The following is a 23,979-nucleotide window of genomic DNA, read 5'->3' as shown; positions in this document are numbered from 1 at the left end:
ATTGTGCTCCATTGCCTTTCACCTGAAAACTTCATACAGATATACTTCGTTTGAGTATAGTAGGATCATGAAATCCTTAGTGTCTACATTTCTACTTTCAAAACAGTATATTAAAATGTGTGTTTTGGCAACAAAGCCAAGTTACACTTTGGGAATTTCAGGGAGACTGAATTTGTCCCAGCAGTGCCACCTAAGATGCTAGTGCCATTTGTATCTCAGTAGCACATAATGTTTCACACATTGATTTTTTTGTTTTGATCTCAAGATGCTTTGGATTCTGATTAGCTCAGACAGCTCTTTCTCCATCAAGAAACTGTATTTCGTTGGTTTAAAAAGAAAGTGTTATGTCAGTGCCTTATCCACTTCATGTGCAAAATTACCAAATTTTTTTTTTATTTTTTTAAGGATTCACTTTTATTTACACCAAAGTGTTTCCTTAAGCTCCTGCTGCAAATTAAAATTGCATTTCTCAGTGTTAGTTACATGGTAGTGGCTATTATGGGTTTGGGCCTCTCTGTTTTAGAAGGTCTTTATGCTCTGCTGCACTCTGGAACTATACAGCCCTAAATTACCTTAATCTCACTAGTCCAGATAATAAGGATCAGAGTTAGTAAAAACTGTCCAAAGCAAACTATATATTTTTAATTAAGTGACATTAATTTGGATATCTTTATATCTATGTTTTCAAAAATGCTGAGATCCTTGCAATTGAGGTTTGGTTTACCCTAATGAGTTTACACTAATGAGTACTGGTTTGATTTATGCAATAGAAACAACAGCAGGAAAGCAGATACATCTTGTGAGATGGGTTCGAAGCATTCGTAGTGATGAAGTGTACCCTTGCGAAATAAACCCTGTCGGTGACTTAAAAACAGTGTAATTTTTCAGTTTTCATTTTATGGCAATTCCTTTCTTCATGCTATCATGAAAAGCTCTTTGCACTTGCTAGCATGAGAGATAAGATTTTTAGTAATAGGGAAGACCTGTTAAGAGTATCTTTAAAAGTTACTGTCTCTGAACTTAACAGGAGTTTTCAAAGATAGCCGCACTTCATGGAGATGAATGTAATCCTGAAGAAAACCATCGTTAACCTGCTCAGAGCCTTGTGATTGGATGTGTTATTAAATCTTTTGCCAAATTTGGCTTTGCAGGACCTGACTGAGTATAAATGGAATGATATAGTGAATATATTAATTTATGCTGAGATTTTCCAACATTGGTAGATTCATATACAAATCTGTTATTTGGAGAAATACTTGTACTTAATCTGCTGTTTTAATGCATAATATTTTAATTTGAAATATATGCTATATGTCCAAAGAAACCTCTTAGGACAGCAATAAAGGAAGAATCAAGCAACTAACATAGATGGGTAATTCTCTTTGTAAGAATATTCTATACAGATTAGTTTTGTTATTTGACCACTGGAGTACTTCAAAATAATTATAGCTAGTAATCTAGAATACAAAATGAAAAAAATCAGTTATCAATACTATAGAACTTGATTTCAGGCATCTGCATGAGGAAGGTTTTGAAATTAGAAAGATATATGTAAAGAGTCATCAGCTCTCATTTCTTCCTCCAGCTACGTGGGGGCATGACACCCTTCAAACCACCCCCCCCAAAAAAAAATAAGACTCCCTTCTTTACTGACTAGTCCAAGGTGGGCAGTGAGGGTGCAGGAAAAATAATCTTCCTTTTCTCCATGATCAGTAAGAAGTTAAATTTACCTCTGTGATACCCTGACTTACTGGTTATAAAATCCAGCTTTTTAATGAGGATAATTTTCTTTGTGACTTTGTCCTATGAGTCCTTATTTTCTATGTATGCATACTGCTGGCATGATGCATATACAAAAGCACATTAGCAGAGATAACACAAAATTATCCTTTAAAACTGATTTCCCCTTTTTCTTTCTTTATACACAGACATCACTCATATTCCTTATCTTCTTTGACTTAAGAAAGGTATGTCCTTAAGGTTTCTATTTTCAGAATAAATAAGCATTCTTGAATAGCCAAACTGTTAAATTAAGTCCTTAAATCCTTAATATCTCCCCCTTTAAAATACAAAATCACTCATTAAATGTAGGTATAGCAGAGCACAGGGAGGAAAAGCAAATGATGTTATAGCTGCAGTAAACATGATTCATTTATACATTTTAGGACATCTTCTCCGTGTCAGTTTTTCATATTTCTCTTCTACTCCCCAAGTAACAAAATGTCACATGAAAAGGATCAAAATATTCCTTGCTGTAGATCATGGTGTGTGTGTGTGGTGTGTGTGTAAAATATCACACTCACACCTTCAGGCGTTTGTTTTAAGAAGAAATCTAATGATCTTATTTTCAGCGGAATCAGATGTTCTTGAAATATTTTCTTACATCCTTTCAAGGCCGAGAGTATTTCAGTTGCCCCATTAGTTAGCACCAATGTACAAGTTTGCTTTTTGGGTTTTTTGTTGTTTTGGTGTGGGTTTTTTTGTTTGTTTTTTGTTTTGTTTTGTTTTATTTTGTTTTTTTGGTTAAAACTGTCAGTGTTTGCACTGCGAATGCTATTTTCCAGGCATTCATTGCTCAGCATAGACTGTAAGTATTCGCTTTGGACTAACACTTGTCAGAAAAAGTCTGTGAGCAATTAGGAGTATTTATATTTTATTTGTATAAAGAGAACTTTTTTTGTGTGCTGTGCTTTAACAAAAGCATCATTGGCTCAAAGTATTTCATGGTGTTTTCATGATAGTTGACTTTAGATATTTTGGTAGAGTATGCATGTCAAAACATTTAACTGCAAATTGAATGCTATATGTGTATTTTAATTGCTATACATTTTAAAATGAGACATGTTAGATCACAGAGGCAGGAATTAGCAACTTTATGATATTTTCACATGTTGAATGAAACAAAGGATTTAAGAAGTAATATCAAAGTGTCTGTTTTCTTCAAGTGCTCTAGGCTTTCTGAAAATATGAGGAAATGGGAAATGTCAACACATGAAGTAAAATAAGTGAGGTACTAGAGCAGCTGTTATCTGTCAATAAATGTCCAAGCATAATTGCCAGTAAAGAAGACTGCAATTTGAGAACACGTGCTGATACATGATTGGAATCTCACCACGTGATCTGTTAGATGATAAAGTGTATTTCAGAATACTGTGCTCGCCTGTTAACTTAGAATCGGTCATATTTTTATTTTTCTACAAACAGTGACAAATATTTATGAATGTACACTAAATCTGGACTTACTGACCCACTGTTGGTTCAGTTTCAATTCTTGTGTTAAGGTGTACTCGGCTCTGGGTGGTAGGAAACTGTGGAGGAGCAGATCCCAGTCGGTAGAGCCTGTCAGGTTTACAACTTTCCCTCCGTTCCTTAAGAAATCAAACACAAAATTATAAATAAAAAACTTGAATTCTAAATGTGCAGTAGTCTTAGTCGTAGTTAAAATATCATACAAAAAATTTATGAGAACATATGACCAGGCAAATACAATGCAAGGATTGCTCCCAGGCCTTAGAAGGGCTCATGGAACATAGAGGCCCTTAAGCTTGAAGATTACAGAAACTAATTTTCTGGTGATTATAATTATTCCTTTAAGTTTTCACTTTCTAGTCACATAAAAAAGTATTTTTTCTTATTTTACCACTTACTTTAGGAGTGCCTTTGCATGTTTTAACTGAAACTTGAATGTTATAGTCAATTCATTTATTCAGTATTCAGTGAATGATCATTTATTGAACTGCTAATATTTATGAGATTTGGTGCCTGCTAATAGGAATGCAATGATATATATGGTCCTGGACAGAAGATTTTAAAAAGTACACATATAATAATGTAGTCATAAGAGGTAGGTATTGTCTATTTTACATGACTCAGACCCTCTAGTTAGTGCATAACCCACCCCCCCCACATTCTTATGATAACAAGTTTTTCTGTTATTTAAATTATTACTGATATCCACCACTTTCCTTTTAGAATACCTATTCAATGAGATATAATCTAGTTATTTATGTCTTTTAGGACATCTATTTAAAACATAGTCTAGATTCAGAGTTATATGATACCATGACCTTGCTTTATTGTACATCTAAGAAGAAAATAATTTATTTTTTTAGAAGATAAACTAAATAATCCATTTGTAAAATTTATTTTTGCTTTAAATGGTTATTTAGATTTTACACTTATATGCTCAGTGCTTATTTTCAAGATCCAGTGCTTTATTTAATGTAAGATATAATTATCTCATTTACTTCCATATATGAATCAGAAAACCATACTCTAAAGGCATATATGTTGTGTTTTGAATAACTGAGAATAAAAGTGAGAAATTCTTAAATCCTACTTCAGGTAAACAGTGTAGTTATAAAACAGGTGATAGCCTTGTGAAAATATCCAAGTTTATAAAGCAGATAATAAAATGGAGAAAAATTGCAGTTGTTCACCTTCCAAAATGATACATAATGAAAAGAACACTTTAAAGTTTTGACACTGGCCTCAAATTTTAGATACAAATTATACACTTGAAACCTGCTTTATTCAGGAAAATTCATATATAGTTAATTTAAAAGATTGCATTATAGTTCCCAAGAATTATACAGTTGTTTGAAGTCACTTTAGAATGGAGATTATAATTACTATGATCAATGCTTTTTTTTTAATTAAATATAATTTATTGTCAAATTGTTTTCCATACAACACCCAGTGCTCATCCCAACAGGTGCCCTCCTCAATGTCCATCATCCACTTTCCCCTCTCCCCCAACCCCCATCAACCCTCAGTTTGTTCTCAGTATTTAAGAGTCTCTTATGGTTTGCCTCCCTTCCTCTCTGTAACTTTTTTTCTTTCTCCCCTTCCCCTCCCCCAGTGTCTTCTGTTAAGTTTCTCAGCATCCACATATGAGTGAAAACATATGGTATCTGTCTTTCTCTGCCTGACTTATTTCACTTAACATAATACCCTCCAGTTCCATCCACGTTGCTGCAAATGGCAGGATTTCCTTCTTTCTCATTGCCAAGTAGTATTCCATTGTATATATAAAAAAAAACATGGAAGCTTCACGAATTTCCATGTCATCCTTGTGCAGGGGCCATGCTAATCTTCTCTGTACTGTTCCGGTTTTAGTATATGTGCTGCCGAAGCAAGCACTATGATCAATGCTTTTATTTTAAGTATGTGATACGATGGTGGGGTCATGTACATGTATGCATGAGACCAGGCCAAGTATATATGCCAAACTACTACCACTACTACTGCTGCTGCTTCTCCTTCTTCCTCTTCATCCTCCTCCCCCTCCTCCTCCTCCTCCTCCTCTTCTTCTTCTTCTTCTTCTTCTTCTTCTTCTTCTTCTTCTTCTGAGAGAGGGAGAGAGAGAGAGAGAGGGAGAGAGAGAGAATGGGGGGGCAAAGATGGGGGGAGAGAGAATCTCAAGCAGGTTCCACACCTAGTGTGGAGCCTGTTGTGGGGCTCAGTCTAATGACCATGAGATCACGACCTGAGCTGAAATCAAGAGTTGGAATCAAATCAGTTGCACAACAAACTGAGCCACCTGGGTACCCCTATATGCCAAACTTCTTTTTTTTTTTTTTTAATTTTTATTTATTTTTGAGAGAGACTGAGCAGGGGAGGGGCAGAGAGGGAGGGAGACACCAAATCCAAGCAGGCTCCAGGCTCTAATCTGTCAACACAGCCTGACACGTGGCTCAAACTCATGGACTGCAAGATCATGACCTGAGCTGAAGTCAGACACTTAACTGACTGAGACACCCAGGCGCCTTCTTAAGTAAAAAAAGATTTAAAAGATAATCTAGATATTTAACTTACCTGTTACATAAATTAACATTAATGGTTATTATGTCTTGGAAATTTAAAATGCTTCTTTCTTTGGCCAACATAGGGACTTAGTTAATAATAAACAGTAGTAGTTTGCAGACTTTGAGTGATTTCTAAGATTTCATAACCCTCCTTATAATCAATTTCATGATGTCCCCCAGGAAAAGCATTTTGAGTTTCAGAGCCTAGGTCTGCCCAGTTTCTCTTCCATTCTTTCCCTTCTTAGCATTTGGAAGACGTTCTCATCAGCAACGGTATAAAGTAAAAATCCCTGCCAGGAACCTGACTTTCAGTAGTTCTCTGTCTCCTTATGAAGCCATTCGTTCCTCAGGTATTGTCCATTTTTTCTTTGGTAGCCTTTCCTTTCTCATATGAGATGTATTGGTAACCATAGGATTTCTAGCTCAAGTCCTGGTGGTTTTATTTCATTTTTCTCATTTTTTTCTTTTCCTTTTTCTTTTTTTTTTCTCATCATCTCTTCCTTGAGAGGAATTTTGCCCTACAATTTGAAGGCTACTGGAAAGAAGGACTCTTTTAAAACTGAGATTTAAAATCCTTTCTTTCAGGTTCAATCCAAGTAGTTTTCTTGTTTTCCTATCTAGGGATAGGAATCAAACATATACCTTGAATTATTAGCTTCGAGAGTAAGAGGTTAACTAGAAGCAGAATTTATTAATTTTGAATTGTCTTCCTCCTCTGTAAAAATTCATAGTAAATCATTCTATAGTCACAACATGGAAAGGGTCAATTGCTACATTGTGTTTTCGAATTTCAAGTTTTTACCATTATAAAATATGAGAAAGTACTTGGCAATACTTTCCAAATAAAAAATGTGTATACCTTTTGACCTGGAATTCTACTTTGAGGTACTTATCTAACAAATAACCATGTGTGTAAAATAATATTTAAGGATGCTTACTGTATGTGTTATTTGTATGTACAAGGTAAAACTAACAAGTTCTATATGAGAAGTTTAAAAGTAAAATGCATCTTTCTTTTAGGCATTATAAATTTTCATTAGGATTAAAAGAATGATCTCAGATGGTCTAGGCCTCTTAAAAGCTGAAATTAGTTTCTAGTCAAAGATACCTAGAGAGGTATATAGTCCAACTATGTAAGTAATTTATAAGCGTGTTTTTTTATTCAGGTTAAAAAAAAAAAGAACTAAAAGATCACTGGGAAATTACCATCAGACTTTCTGGTCCCACTAATATTGGAGGTTGATTTAGATATTTCTCCTGCAGAACTTGTCTTGATAAGTAGATACATCTCAGGGGATAAAGTCCAAGTATTTAACTGTCAAAGACAGAAAAAGAGTAAGTAAAGAAAAGCCCAAGACACCAGTAGAAGGAAAACTAAATTTATCTAAGACACAGTTAGAGGGCAAAAACACAATCAGGGCAGCTCTACAAAAAAAAAAAAAAAAAACAAATAACAAAAAACAAAACAAAACAACAAAAAAAAAACACACAAAAAAACAAAAACAAAACAGACGGAAGTTGGTAAAATGTCCAAAGAAAAGTTCTCCCAATGATCTTGTGACTCAGCTATTAAAAAAGAAAAAAAAAAAAAGAGTGAAATGCAGAAACAGCATGTATGCACTGCTATTTATGGGAGACAAACTATATATATACACATACATATGAATATGTATATATATAACTTACCCATGTATATATACACATACACACATATGGCGTATATTTGTAAATGCATAGGTTATCTGTGGAAGGCTATTCATGAAATTGCTAAAGGGTAGATAGCTAGCCTCCAAGGAGAGAAACAGGGCATTTAGGGATAGAAGAGTGGGGGAGTCTGACTTCATTTTCACTGTCTTACAGCTGTATCATTTAAATGTAATCTCTCTTAAAATATATATCTAAAAATAGATAGGATGTTTAAAATTAAAAGTAAAAAGAAGCAGGCCAGGTGAGAACCTTTGATGGAAGAAAGGTGTGGGAAGAAAGACTGCCCCAAACTGTTAAGCCCAGGAACCCTGAAATAAGAACACCAAGCCCTTTAGGTCTAACTGTCCATCTCACAAACTCTGACCTGTAAGTTTCCATGTGGGGGAGAATGCACCCATCTGACCAGGCCAGGGACCCCGCTTGCATTTCAGAAAGGTGTCATTTTAAATTGGTAAGGTAGCATTATAGGAGTTGAGTTTTCATGAGTGTATCCCAGATAGACTTCTCAGTTTCCCTAAAAGCACAAAATCATTCCTGGAGTACTGAGGACTAGGTCCCAACTTTGCCGACCCAGGTGAAGTGTCATCCTCAAGAGGCCTGCCATGCCTCCACTGGGCACCCACCCATAGATGCCATGTCTGCTCTGTGACTGTTGGAGGGCTGGGTACACATGTTGTTTGCCACCCATCAGGATCTCCCTTGCCCTGAAGTTTAGTTTTTATTTCATAGACTAAAATGAGCTCAGATTCCAAGAGAAGTAGGAAAATGAGTGCTCATTATCTACATTAGAAATTGTGAAGTTATTTCTCAGAAACTGAAACTTGATGGACCCATAAAAGAATATTATCTGTGTGGAGAATACTTCAGAGTAGAATAAAGAGCATGGTAAGTGATTGACTGACATAAATATAGGTGTGCCTGCAATATATATTAATAAACAGGGCCGTAATATTAGGGACCAGAAGCAATCTATTTCATATTTAAAATATCAAGTAAAAACTATCTCCACAATTATGAATATTTAAACAGTATTATGGCTTCTCAATATATAACACATGCAAACATACCACATCATTTTTATTGCCAAAAAGGAAAAAATAATTAAAACTATAAAAAGCTGTTCTTAGTGTCATTTTAATGTCTTTGTTATTGCCATTTATCTCTGAGAGATAATATGAAAAAGAAAGTGAGAAATAATGCATCAGTAGATGATAAATTTTATTCATAGCAAACTGTTTTAAAAAATCACCGTTGCTTTTTATGCAAGAGAATGACAGGGAAAACAAGAAAGACATATCTGTTATAAATGCCTGTTTCATATTTACATCATTTTAAAAGCAAGGGTTTGCTTCTTCCATCAACTTTTCAATTTAGTTTTCCTCTTTGTTTGATTTTTGTCTTACCTATTTTCTTAAACGTAGGAAAGAATTTTATTCATTTCAATGAATGCATGCATGAAGGAATTTCCAATACATGGTTGCATTGTGGGTACACATACAGATCATTCACTCACGACTGTGACAGATTAGGAATATAGTTCAAAGACTAGGCTTCTTATCTCCTCAAGTGAAAACAGTAGAATGAGAGGCCGTGAAGGTAGGGGATTGACAGTTCAGGTCTTTAAAAGCCACATTAAACTAAGATTACTGAATGGCCTATGCTTTGTACTGAACCTTACCTCAGGCTTGCTTGTAAATGAGACAGGAGGCTAAATTCTTGAATAGCCGACTAGGAGAAATGATGGTGCCTCTCTAGGTTTAGATAACCAATTCATTGCAGCATCTCCTTTTCTCAGAGTGTTCCAAATAAGACCATCACCATCATTTCTCAAGCCATTGGGGAACAGTCTGTAGGACAAATGACAAAGTTCTGGGGAATGTCAACTTTCCATTGTGATGGATAAAGCAATTTTTTGAAATGAAAAAAATGAACTTTAAATAAAACAGAAACGCATGCTTTGGGTGTAAAATGTTTCTTGACATACTAACTGAAAACAGCGTGATATAACATTGTGTCTCCAACAGTGTATGAGATAAAAGAGAGAAAAACCCACACATACACAAACACAAAAAGCTACATTATTAGAAAACAATAAGAGGAAATATATAAGCAGTGACTGGTGACTGCATTAGACTCATAGGATTATTTCTTTTTTCTCTTTTTATTTTCCTGAACTCTAACTTTTCTCTTATGAACCTGTATTGCTCACATAATAATGAGGTGAAAAGAAAGCCCTGTCCTTTGGAAATGTAGTAATTTTATGTTTTTATGTTTTTGCAGTCACTCCTTTGTGCAATCTTAATATTCTATAAATTTGTATGTTATAATGTCAAAAAGAAAAAGTGAGAAAGGAAAATAAGCCATAGAAAATTTAGAATAAATGCCAGAAGAATATTTAATAAATGGCTATTGCCCCCCTCCAAAATGTTGGCATGAAAATTGCCTTAGCATTTTAAATCCTAGATTGAGAATACTAGGTTCATTAGGCTAGGGAGTTTATCTATTTAGTATGTTCCCTAGAACATAGAATCCAGCTTACTCCCAGCTGTTGAATAGTCTGTGATTCTTATTTGTGGCTCGCTTTGGAGATTCTCCTCTCATTCCTTTGTTTTTCATCCTTGGTAGAATTGCCAACTTTGTTGTTAGAAAAGTTTGTGTTCTTTTTAATTGATACCTATACTTTTAAAAATATGAATTTTATATAGCTGGATTTCTAGCTTTATGTTGTATAGCCCTCGTATCCATGGCCACATAAGTATGATGTCTGTATGCTAATATGCTTACTTAATCTTTAATACATTATATTTTAATAATATAGGAATGCCAAGCTACGGAAGAGCAAATGAAAAGGTCATTTTTTATTCATGTACTACTGAATGTACCTTCTGCTTGTAGCTCATTATACATGCAGTTGAGCCCAATTTTTTAAAAGTGGAAAGCATACCAAATTAAACCACAAGTTTCACAACTGCTGTTCCTTTTGTAAAAGGAGTGCTCTCCATCTTTTCAATTTTATTTATTCTGACTGCTTGTTACTCATTTGTGCTTCTCTCTTCTCTGTTATAGTCAGAATTTCTAATCCCATTTCAAGCAGAAGGCTGCCACTTTTCATCAGAGAAGAGGCAATAAACACGCATCACACTTATATATGCGGGCTTTCATCTGGGGAGCTCAAAGTGTTTTATGCATAAGTAGCATTTCCCCTGGCTTTTTTTTTTAAGTAGGAAAAATAAAGTCTAGAGAGCTTAAATGACTGGAGGAGGCCCACACCTGCAACAATGGAAGTCGTGATTTTAATTAAATATATATCTATGAAAGTATTCAGGATTCCTTGACCTGGATATCAATTTATATGCAATGTTTGAAGAGTAACAAAATTGTGGAGAGTAAAAATTAATACTAGCACACTCTTGTCAGTTAGGGGAAATGGTAACATAACAAAAATGAGCTCTAATGTAGAGTAACTTCATAAACTTGACTAATTCATTTAATGCCTTTAAATATCGAGATTATAAAAAGAGCTCAATGGGAAAGGAAAAGTCTTTTTAGGGTCGGGCTTTTCAGTGTTACTAGGGTTGAAAGGGTCAAAGAAAGAGCAGCCTCTATATGGGGTCTAGTAGGGCAGCCAGAAAGGCCCGTCTCCAGAATTAGCCCCCTTCATTTAATCAATCTCACTGTTTCTTCCTCCGTCTTTCCCTCTCCCTCTCCCTCCTATCTTTCCTCCCCTACCTCCCCCAACCTTTTCTTTTTTTTTCTTTTTTCTTTTTTTGCCAAAGACATAAATGATCTCAGTGGTACAATTCAAAAGCGCGAGTAAGAGATTGACAGAAAATAGGGAAATAATAATAATAATAATAATAATAATAATAAAAGACCATCTTATTTTGAGTATGTCTAGACTTAAGTCTGTGGTTTTCAACCTGCCTTGCACTGGGTCTGTGGGCAGGGCCTTGGGGAGGACTTAGAAGGTCTTTTGCCACCTCCACTTTTGGTGATGGTGGTGTTGTGCAGACTTGGTTTAATATGTGTGGGGGTGGCGGTGAAAGTGGGGGGAGTTTGACTTACATTGAGAAGGAAGGCATAGGATGTGAAGGCGAGGATGGAACGAGAAAAATTAAAACCAAAGAAGGCTGTGTCTTTGAGAGAGTGATGGGTGAATTTAGAGATTTAAATGTAGAGGTCAGAGGTCGTTGCTTTCCGTGATGAATGAGTCTTTGGGAAGGTAGTTTTCTGAAAAGGATTTTCAGAAGTGTAACTAATAGTGAGAGTCGAGTGGCTAAGGTACTAATCTGTAAGAGATTATTGAATTTGCTGGCATGTGACACATTCTGTCTGGTGAAAAAAATAGGCTAAAAAGTGCTGTGTGTTCCATAGACTCTTATTAGAGATGGGTGGCTGAGAGCTTGGTATATCAAATAATGGATTGGGTGAACACCAAAGGGATGTCCATGTGATCTCACTATATCTCTCTGCCATTTATAATGCAAACCAGATTAATTTCCTAAGTAATATAGTTACTGAATTAATTCTAAGAAAAACTTTAATTTCCATCTAACTGAAAAATGGCATGAAGTAGAATTTACTAATACCAGTCAATATATTTTTTAGCTGTGCAATGTCTCTATATACACATATTTGGGTATAGTGATATTTAGGTAAAATGTAGATATATACTTAGCAAATAGTAGTACATATATACTGACGATTTCCTCCTGAGTTCCAAGGTATATATATTTATTTCCCCTGTGTAGAGTGTAAAATCACTCCCTATGTAGATATGATGAAAAGCACTTGATCCCCCCCCCCCCAGCAAATTATCCTTATAAAATTTAGAAATACTCTCGAGTGTCATAAATGCCTGTCAATATAGTAGTTGGGGGAAAATTGTGGGTATATTAGTCTAGAAACAAATATCTAAGATGTCAGACACCTGCCTGATATTCCCACTGCAAACATTTCATGCTCAAAATTGCAACCTGACCATGATGTTTGTGATGGTTCCTCTGGAGAACAAAGCAGCATAGCAAAAAAGCAGAACAACAGCATCCTGAGGCAATATTTTTCAGTGCCCGTAGCTACTCCTGCTTAGCCTGGTGGCTCTGGACCAGATCTGCAGAGAATGCCAGGGAAGTGCTGGATAAAAAGCTTCTGACACGTCCTCCTGCTAAGGCACCATGGCCAAACCCGATGAGGAGAGGCCACCACTCATTGGCAGTGCAGCCACTTTCCAGGGTCCAGTGATGTGGGAGCAGGTTCTCAATCCCTCTAGGCTCTTGCTTCTTCATATGTAAATGAAAGGATGATAAAACCCTTAAGGCCCTGCCAGATTTAATATCCAGAGATTATGCCATTTAGCCTCATCTGCCCTGGAGCTAGTCTTTGTCTATACCTTTAGAAAATGCGCTATAGGTCTGTACCTAGTGGATAATGTACTAAATAAATATTCCTCTATGTAGTAATTATTGTAAAAAGGAAAAAAAAAAGCATAGTGTAGATTATTATTACAGTCAAGTTTGAAATATCAGAAGTTGTTCCCCAGAACAATTTACACTTGGGAAAATACTTGGTCAAGTCAAGTGAAATGGGCCTGCAATACTGTTCAGAGCTTTTTCTGTGCTTATATGCATTGTGACCCAAATCAGTTTTTTCAACTGATTTGAACGAAGTCTGTCTTTTTTGTTTGGAAAGTCTCTGCATTCTGGCAAACAATGTTTTTGGCTCTTCTCAGTATTCAGCTAAATAATCATCAAATATAGTGAGTGTTTTTCTTCCTAAAGTCTGCCCTTCTCCTAGCTTACTTTTGTCTCCAGAAACAACTTTTGTGGAAGGCTCTCAAAGCATTAGGCTAGGAATTCAGTTTTAGGAAGATGTGTAGAAATATCGGAATAGTAAGAAGCTACAGACCTGGCCCAGATTTACCTGGTGTTTTGAGTTCCATTCCCCTCCCTTTTCTCATATAAGAAAGTGTCCGTGTAGATAACTAGTAGGGAAGGAGTGCATATCATAGATTCTGAATTATTTCTAGCTTTAAGTTTATTCTCTTAGAGAAAAAGCACACACTTTGTAATCATAATCATGCCAACCTCAGTTTAAATCTGCCACTTACTGGATATAACAGTAAGGCTGTACTCCTATTTCTGAATTTGGAAAATGGAAAATGGTAGAATGGAGTAATATATCACAGAATTACATAGGTAAATATTTGGCAAATTACCAGCTATTGAATGCTCACTAATGTTACTGGCCTTAATTCTTTCATTATCTAGCAGAGAGGTCCTAGATATAGGAACTAGTAACCTGGTCTCATTCCTTTACTACTATCACAACATATAATATTGTTGCCCCCAGGACTTAATATCCCTACAACTGAGTCCTCGCAATTATCAAATGAAAATAAAACCACATACACAGTGTTTTCAAGTATAAACTAAGATAATAGATGTGTAATTTCAGTTTTTTAAGATTTTATTTTTTTAAGTAATCTACACACAACATTGGGCTCAAACCCACACTCCCAAGATCAAGAGTCACATGCTTCACCAACTGAGTCAGTCAGGTGCCCCAACTTCAAAAGATTTTTAAAGTACCAATTAATAATGCCATTTTTTAGTAGCAGTAAAATTATTATTGACTATTACTCTGACAGTGGAACCTTTTTGTTGCCAGTGAAATATCTATTGTAATGAGATTGCTGAAAGTTTAAGCATACTATTTTAACAAAATCCCTTTGGACAGATTTAAGAAAAAGTACTGAGCCTCTTGTTTTCCATCTTACATAGGAAGGTTTATATACTTTTAAACATTTGTATACAAGTTCTTTCATCTTCAACAGCACAACTGTAAAAGATTTAGAGTTTTTGAAGATTATGCATTTAATTTTTAGCTAAATTGTATATAGATCAAATCCGTGCATCAGAAAGCCTCCAAAAAGAGAATTTATACAGCCTGGGGAGATGGAGTTAAAAATTTATAAGTCTTTGGGAACTTTAAATGGGAAAGATGTTAAAAAAATGTGTTTTTGAGACACTTAAAACTACATTTTAGAACTATGGGAAACGAACTCTTGGTAAATTCTTAACATGAAAAGAATTTCATGTTGAAATTTTCATAATGAAACTTATGATGTTAATTTCTTCTATTACATTAAAGACACACCATTATGAAAATCATTAATTTCACAATGCAAAGATACTATTGGCATTGATATTTTGTACAAGTTATCTTAAAGCATTTTGTTTTGAAAGTTTATTTCTGATGTCAAATTTTAACAGTTTAGTACAAAACAAAATTTTTTAAAACAAATTTAAATTTTATTTTGAGACATATGTTTATCTTACATTATGTCAAACATTTTTTTTTCCTAAGTTTTTCATTTGTATATCTGATCTCTTGAATAGACTTTGGGTTTTGAAGGCATTTGCAAAATGCTTTTGGGTGGTTGATAGCTTACCTGTCTTTTTTGATAAATCTCCATTTCCTTACTGGATATTTAGGAGAGAGATCTAGATTCCTCTGGGATATGTCTCTAAAGCCCTGGATGCTTATTCTATTGCAGCCATCTATTCATAGTTCACTTTCCAAGTGTTGATAGTTAGATGGGCATTCTGTAATTTCCTGTAGGAGTTAAGTGTGTAGACAGAAAAAGTCTTAAAATTGTTGAGAAAATATTTCAAAACATGTAAATCATTGGTAACATTGTGTTCCATCTAAGATATGCTTAAATTGGTAAAGATCATAGGCCAGGTGTCTATTTTCATGCCATAAATGATGACAAAGAGTGCTTCATAGATGTTTTTATAGGAGTTTATTGTACAGCATGTGAGTCCATAAATTTCTGTATGCTAAGTTCCATCTCTGGGCACAGCACTATATCAAAACCATGGCATGAGAAATCTCTTCTGCTTAACACCTAGTCGTGAAATTTGATTAAACATGAGTCTCCTGTATTGGAAAGAGGAACATTCTCATGCCAATAATTTTAATATTTAATAATAAAATACTAAAGATTTAATTTTTAAAATCTTTTTAATTTTTAAAAAAAATTTTTAATGTTTATTTTTGAGAGAGAGAGACAGAGCACAAGTTGGGGAGGGTCAGGGAGAGAGGGAGATATAGAATCTGAAGCAGGCTCCAGGCTCTGAGCTGTCAGCACAGAGCCCAATGTGGGGCTCAAACTTAGGAACTGTGAGACCATGACCTGAGCTGAAGTCGGACGCTTAACCAACTGAGCCACTCAGATGCCCCCTAAAGATGTAATTTAATTTAAATTTAGTAAGAAAATACTAAAGAAAAAAAACCCTTAAAATATTTTACAAATACATATTTTCTGATTTAGAAGTATTAATGATGGCTAACAACTGAAATAATAATTGAGTGCTTATGATTATGAATCACTGTATGTGTATTATACCATTTATCTTCACAATAATCCTGTGAAGCCATTATCTCCATTTTATTGTTAAGGTCATAGACCATAGAGGTTAAATAATCTGGTTCATGGTCATACATCACAAGACAAAACCATGTGTGAACTTAGACCTCTGATTCCAAGTCCTGTGCTATAATGCTCCATATCTACTGATACATTGTTACAAATTTTATAGTTGCTTTATTGCCCCAAATATCTAAACCAAATCACTCCTACATTACCAAATCTGTACTCTACCTTTATATTCTTACATATTTAATGTCTGATAGTCAACTTTGATGATAAAAATCTCATGCCCACAAAACCTCAGAAATTATCTCCTTATTCCTACAAATCTTTTGGTAATTAATGTTTTGAAAGAAAGATATTAAATCTAAACCAATTTAAGAATATGGAAGAGGGGCGCCTGGGTGGCTCAGTCCATTGGGCGGCTGACTTCAGCTCAGGTCATGATCTCGCGGTCCATGAGTTTGAGTCCCGCGTCGTGCTTTGTGCTGACAGCTCGGAGGCTGGAGCCTGTTTCGGATTCTGTGTCTCCCTCTCTCTGACCCTCCCCCGTTCATGCTCTGTCTCTCTCTGTCTCAAAAATAAATAAACGTTAAAAAAAAAAAAAAGAAGATGGAAGAAATATTAAAAAGCCGTAATATAGAAGGGTCCATGTTATTCATTCTGCTTTGTGACTTTATTTGTGACATATTCTTATTTGTGACTGTTTCTTGAAATCTTGACATGTCAAGGAAAATATGTATCATCCTATTACATGTGTGCATCTGGATACCATAATTTTATTTAACCTATTCTATTTATGTTTGCAGTAATAGAATTTCTGTGTCATAGGACACAGTCACTGAAAGTTTTCTTAGTTTTGTTCATCCTATATCACTAGGATCCAGAATATCCCTAGGCCATGTATGGCGGTCCTTAAGTATATAAAATGAAGGGATGAATAATACCAGACTACATTCCAGAATGATGTTGATAATTTATGCTCCTGCCACATGTGTATCTGTTTCCCCATATCCTTCCCACAGCCAGATATGAAAGTTGACAACTAAGTCCACATTGTCTTTTTATAAATAAACTGCCTTTTGAGTGAGTCTAGAAGCTCCAAATGATCAAAACTCATAGCGGCAGCTGTGTTTGGGGTGGCTCCTAGACAGCAGTCATAATATCCACTGCAGTTTTAAAAGGCAGTGTCAGATTTCTAAATGCTTATTCATAATTCAAGATTTTATTATACCTAAATATGTAATTCTTATCATTTTGAAAGTTTGGTTTAGAGAAACTAAAATATAAAGTTTTCTATTTTGTTTCCCAAGATGTAAAGTAGTATCTTCACCATTTTTACTATTTTTAAATAAGGTACCAAACAATGTCATTTTTAAATTTATGATGATGAGGAATTCTGGCATGGGGCTTTAGGCACTTATTATGTATTCATTTTATGCTGATTTGCTGCATTGTCATGTTTTCCAACAGCTTTGAGATAGGGGCTATAATTAAATCAAAACTATAGCAAAATATATTTTACTGAGATAATTTTTTTTTCTATTTCAGTATATTAGAACATACAGCTAGGATTTAGGGTAGCTTTCTGTGATTATTGTCCCCAAAGTGTATGAATAAACCTCAAAATTAATTAGTACTGATATTCCACTGTACAAATGAAGACTGATCATTTTTAACAGGAAAAGATATTTTACTTCTGGTACTTTATTATAGTGACTTTGAATATCTTACATAACTTGGCTTTTGGAAAGGAAGCTTATTTTAAGCATTTGTTTTCCTTTTAGAGCAAAGTCATCATCTCATTGTCTTATAACTAGCTAAAATGAACATTTACTTTCATTTTAAGCTACTGCCAATTCTTTTGTTAAGTAAGCAGAATATAAATAAATAATTTGTCATTTTCTAAGTCTAGTTGATATCAATACATTTTACTGTGTATTTTATCTTTGGTCAAATGCAAAACACAGCTTTTTGCAATTTAGAAAGACCCCCAACTTCTGATTTATTGAGGCCATAGTTGTGGTAATATGATCTTCATTCTAAAACTATAAACATCATATTATTTTCTCAATCTATACCACTTTAATCTGATATTATGAATCAATCAATTAACTTAAATAGTGGAAATAATATTTGGGACAGGATTTAAAACAGAAGTAATCTATGGCTTCCATTAAGTTAAAAAGGGGGTCCAAAACATTTATTAAAGAACAACAAAACAAACTTGTAACTCAGTAGAAACTCTTATTTTCTGCCCTTATGGGGATTAGTATTTGTTTATTTCAAGAGTTAAGGGGGAGGTAGGGATTGTAAAATAAAATATTAAAGTAGTTTGTATCATTTAAAATTCTATAAATGCCCACTTATTCACCAGTGTTCTGCTGAAGGACCAAGACCTTTTATTTGTACAAGAGCGTTCTGATGGGTGTTCATATCATCTCACCTCTGCCAACCCCAATTGCATCATCAGGGATATCCAGTTTTCAGTACATTAAAGTGGAATGTGCACTAAGATACTTCTTAGCACTAAGAAGCAATATAAGTACAAACCTTCTAAATTTTAGACTTTCCACTAAACTTTTAAGATTATCTCACACCTAATTCAAAAGCATTTTTAGTGAGTTACTTTTATCAGATATATGCAAAGCATTCAACGTAGTTTTATAAAAATAATTATCTCTTTTTCACTTTCACATTTAATTTATTATAACATTTAGTTAAGTTGCACAATTAGAAGAACAAATATGGATAGCATAAAGAGATTTTAGGGTAAACACATTAAACTACCATATGATAAATTTTAAAAATTTAAAGTTTATCATGGAAAGTTTCAAACATATATAAGTGTAGAATCAAAAAATGAACTCTTATGTACCCATCACCCAAATTAAACAATTACCAACATTTTGCTGTTCTTATTCATCAATTGATTTCCCTCTAACTTTTTTTTTTCCTGGAGTCTTTTAAATTAAATCCTGAGCAAATACTTATTTGTAAATTCTTTTTTTTTTAATGTTTATTTTATTTTTGAGAGAGAGAGAGAAAGAGAGATCGAGTGTGAGCAGGGGAGGGGCAGAGAGAGAGGGAGACACAGGACCTGAAGCAAGCTCCAGGCTGTGAGCTGTCAGCATAGACCCTGACTTAGGGCCGAACTCATGAAGGACGAGATCATAACCTGAGCCGAAGTTGACGCTTAAACCAACTGAGTTACCCAGGTACTCCCCTCATTTGTAAATTCTTCGGTTATCTCTAATGAATGAAGATTTTTATTTAATTTTTTTAATTTTTTTTAACATTTATTCATTTTTGAGAGACAGAGACAGAGCATGAGCAGGGGAGGGGCAGAGAGAGGGAGTAACAAAATCTGAAGCAGGCTCCAGGCTCCAAGGTGTCAGCACAGAGCCCAGTGTAGGACTTGAACCCACAAACCTTAAGATCATGACCTCAGCCGAAGTCAGATGTTTAACCGACTGAGCCACCCAGGTGCCCCTCACCTTTTTTTTTATAATTTTTTTTACATTTATTTATTTTTGAGACAGAGAGAGACAGAGCATGAACAGGGGAGGGGCAGAGAGAGAGGGAGACACAGAATCTGAAGCAGGCTCCAGCACAGAGCTTATGTGGGGCTTGAGCCCATGAACTGTGAGATCATGACCTGAGCTGAAGTCAAGACACTTAACCAACTGAGCCACCCAGGCACCCCGATGAATGGAGATTTTTAAGTGTACACATACAATACTATTATTACAGCTAACAAGCAACACTAATTTCTTTAAAGTCTTTTTTCAGCTTATTTGTTTAAATTAGGAAAAAAATAAATAAATTAGGATCTAAACTAGGTCACATGTTGCATTGGGTTGATACATGTTTTAGTTTCTTTTGGTGAATAATACCCCCACCCCCTGCATTTGCATGTCATTTATTTGTTGAAGATCATGAATTGTTTGTCCTACAAATTTCTTACATTGTAGATTTAGCTGATTGTCTTCTTATGGTATCATACAGTATGTTTTGCTACTTGCCCGTCCCCCATATTGCCTATGAATTGATAGGTAAATTAGAAGCTTGATTAAATTGAGGTTTCTGGTTTTTCAGCAATATACTGGATAGGTAGTACCGGATATGTCTTAATTAAATCAGGAGGTGCATCACATCTAGAGATAATGGAAATTTTAAATAAAGTAACAATAGCTAAGATATGTATCATTTAATATGTGCAAGGTAGAATTCTAAACAACTTACATATATTATTTTAATCTTTACAAAATCCTTTTGAAGTGAATGTTATTACCCCACTGCACAGTTAAGCAGAGTAAAGCACAGGGAGGTTTAGTAACAGACCAGATTTGGTCTGGTCCCTGGCTCTCAGACTGCAGAATTTGTGCTCCATAGCACTCTGCCATTCTGCCTCTTGAAAGCACTGACATTTCTAAATTACACTAAAAAGAAATGTGTTCCAGATCCTTCTAGTAAACATACCGTCTTAATTCTGTAAGCAAATAAATGTTAAAGGGTATATATTTTAAATAAAAAGTACTTCTGAACTATGTTGTTTACCTCATCTTCCTTCTTTGAAAATAATACCTTGTAAACCATATTTATTTTCTTGCTGTGATATTTACTCTCACATTGACAAATTGTGGTATTTTCTTTGTCCTGAAGTAGAACTTGTCATGGAAAGTGAATTTACTTCCCTCAGGTAAATATTCCCTTTCCAATATCAAGAAGTATAAGATGAGCTCCTTGAAATTAATAGCGATTTATAATTTTCAGTAGCCGTCACATTTTTTAAGAGTTTATTACAGTTTTTGTTCCTTCTTTTGCTTACCTAAAAATGAATATTATAGCATCTTCTGAATCATTTTGGCTTATCTAGTGTAGAAGATAAGTCTACGAGGAATTCAGCAGAGCCCACTTCATGTTTCTAGTACATGTTCTTATCCTATTATTATACTTTTAACTTTATGGATTTCCATACACAGTTTTTCTCCTTTTAAATCCCTTTACATTTTGTTATTACATGCTTTTTATCCTTTATGGTAGCCAGATTTTTCATAGATATTTCTCCTCATAACTACAAGTTATCTAGTCTTTCTGCTTAAAAATAATGTCCTACTTTGTTGATACATTCTCTTTTTTTAAAGTTTGTATTTATTTATTTTGAGAGAGAGAGAGAGAGAGAGAGAGAGAGAGCTTGTGCATGCTGGGGAGGAGCAGAGAGAGAGGGAGAGAGAGAATCCCGAGAAGGGATCCCAACACGGGCTCGATCCCACAAACTGGGAAATAGTGACCTGAGCCTAGATCAAGAGTTGGACACTCAACTAACTGGGCCACCTAGGTGCCCCTTATTGACTTATTCTTAATAAAAGTGATGTATTTAGTCCTTTTATTTAGAATTCTAAGTATATACAAGGGCATGACTTGTCAGCACCAATCCTTCACTCATTTCATTCAACAAACCTGTCCTGAGCATCACATCACAGATGAGTAAAACATGGACCCTGCATGAGGTCAGAACTAGAAGTCAGGTCAGGATGATGAGCTATATACTTCATACAGTGGTCACAACAGAGGAGAAGGAAAACCACGGGTCAGGATCAATAGTCAGTCTGAGAAGAGACCAGCACTTGGGTCTGAATTAAGGGTTTTAAACCAATGTGGATGAATATACATGGTATTTTCAGGAGTTGCAAACCTAAATGCCCATAAAAGCCAGACAAAGAATGTACACGAGTAAAGTAGATCAAATGTATTCATTAGGGAATGGTGGGGACTGTTACAACTAAAGAGCACATGTCTGATCTAAAAGCATTCATATTCAAGTGTTTGTTTAAAACACAGACTCAGCCATATAAAATGTGGCTGGACTCTATATCTATGGCTCTGGTAAGATCTAAATATATTAAAAGGCATAGTGTTTTGAGAAAACATCTAGGTAATAAATGTGTTCAGTGCACCAAGTCAGACAGTTATGCAGAATATATGTGCCAGAAGTCATTCTTAGTTTTCAATCTACATTGAAAGAAATAGGTGGTGAACAAAATTTGAACAAAAAAAAGTGGCGGAATCATTGTAGTCCATAAAATGGGGGGATAGAGTGTTCCCAGTGAAGTAGCAGTCGTTATAAGATCAGGCATTCTACTAGATTATTGTTAAGCAGACCAAGTGCATGCTTAGTGTATCAGCACCACGGGGACAACATAAACAATCTGGGGGGAAAAAAGAAAACAACTTTGATCTTCCTTTTATAAATTGTACAGTTTAGTGGATTTTTTAATTGTTATGCAGTTACAGGTGAGAGAGAAACCATGTGGTGTTTTTTGTTTGTTTGTCGAGGACTTCATGGCCTCTGCTCATCTTTATCTGGCCTGGATAAGGCAATAAAATTTAAGATTCCAAGAATAGAGGGGCTAGGTGTTTGGCTGAGGACCAGACTCAGGGTGACTGGGTATGGGTGTTAGAAGCTGGGGTCAATAAGGGTGACTCAGTCTGGTTAAGCATCCGACTTTGGCTGACTTCGGCTCAGGTCATGATCTCACAGTTGGTGAGTTTGAGCTCTGTGTCAGGCTCTGTGCTGACAGCTCAGAGCCTGGAGCCTGATTCAGCTTCTGTGTCTCCCTTTTCTCTTTATACTCCTCCCCTGCACTTGAGCTCCTCTTTCTCTCGCTTTCTCTCTCAAAAATAAATAAACATTAAAAAAAAAAAAAAAGAAGTTAGGCTCAATAACAAATATGGCCCTGTACTATTTATATGAATACACAGCCCAATGCCCATTAAGACTTCTTTCTCCCCCAAATAATTCTGAATGCCTCTTTATAATTAATGTTTGATATTGGTTGTACTGTTAAGAGAGATTTCCAAACTTAAAGATTTCAGCTCTGTATTAATTTTTGCAGTAAACATGCATTTATTTTTCCTTGCAGGGATTTATAGACATTGATTCTAATCAGTGTTTAAAGTTCACTTTAAAAAGAATTAGACTGAATGTTTTGAAAGTTATATGGGATAATTGAATAATGTAGAAGTATAAAATGACTTTTAAAAGCTTTCACACAGTTAATAACTTTGCAATTATTTCTTAGTGGTTTCCATTTTTAAATATTGATATTATGAAAAATAATACAGTAGTTCATAGAATTCTTACTGTAGTTTTACATAATTGTGAAATAAAGGTATCTCTTTCCCTCACTGAATACCAGACTTTGATCATGTAATGTTTTTAGTAATATGCTTAAAGTTATTAATATCTTCAAGTTATCTTTATGTTATGTATCAGAAGCCTCTTTCAGATGTAGCCGAAATCCTCAAATATGTGCTTGGCACATCTTAGTATGGCTTACTACGAACTTTTATATGTCTCGAGCCTTAATCGAATACTTTAAAAGATTCATGACGATTTCTCTCCTTGATCCTATTTGGAAGCCATGTTTACAGAGTTCTTTAAATACCTGATGTTTAGTTGCTTTACCCAAATCATCTAGATCAGAGGTGAATCATTGTATGTAAGACATAAATAAAATTTACAATGGAGTGGAAAAAGATAAACTGTCAGGTTAAATTTTCTTTGATCTTTTCTTTTTCTGTGTTCACATATGATTATAGAAAAACATTGACTTTATCTCTTCAGCAGTACTAAGCATCTTAATGTTCACTTGAAATTTTCTGTATGTTTCAGTTAAGATTTTTATTTTATATATATTATATGTAGCTATGAAAATCAGTGGACTGCAAGTTTCTTAAAATTGGCCATTTTACTTAAATAATTATAAATAGTAAAAGAAAGGAAAATCATTTGTTTTTATCCCCAGTAATTGAAGAAAATTCTGAGAGATCCACGGTATCCAACTTTTACTATTTGCTGACGAATGCCAAAGTCCTAATCTAGTTTCTGGCTATATATATTTTTTACAATGTTCTTGGTAATAGAATAAGCAGCCTACTTTGTAAGTCACAACATTCTATAATGTCTTCCACCAAATACTGATTTAGGTTATAAACCTTAAATGATGAAAAGCTTGGTGGTTATAG

At 34.8% G+C, this 23,979-nt stretch overlaps 1 protein-coding gene and 1 non-coding gene across 4 annotated transcripts in view; one reads left to right on the top strand and one right to left on the bottom strand.

The window, feature by feature from the left end:
• Positions 1 to 23,979, top strand: part of FBXL17 (F-box and leucine rich repeat protein 17) — a 500,946-nt gene that overhangs the window by 297,826 nt on the left and 179,141 nt on the right. The gene's annotated exons all lie outside the window — the stretch shown is intronic.
• On the bottom strand, positions 5,036 to 5,142 carry LOC125935822 (U6 spliceosomal RNA). Its single transcript, XR_007461807.1, has one exon. It is a non-coding gene; the product is annotated as a U6 spliceosomal RNA (small nuclear RNA).

Source organism: Panthera uncia (genome assembly GCF_023721935.1).
Source record: "Panthera uncia isolate 11264 chromosome A1 unlocalized genomic scaffold, Puncia_PCG_1.0 HiC_scaffold_17, whole genome shotgun sequence".
In the NCBI taxonomy this organism is placed as follows: domain Eukaryota; kingdom Metazoa; phylum Chordata; class Mammalia; order Carnivora; family Felidae; genus Panthera; species Panthera uncia.
This window is presented reverse-complemented; position numbering and strand designations above follow the sequence as displayed.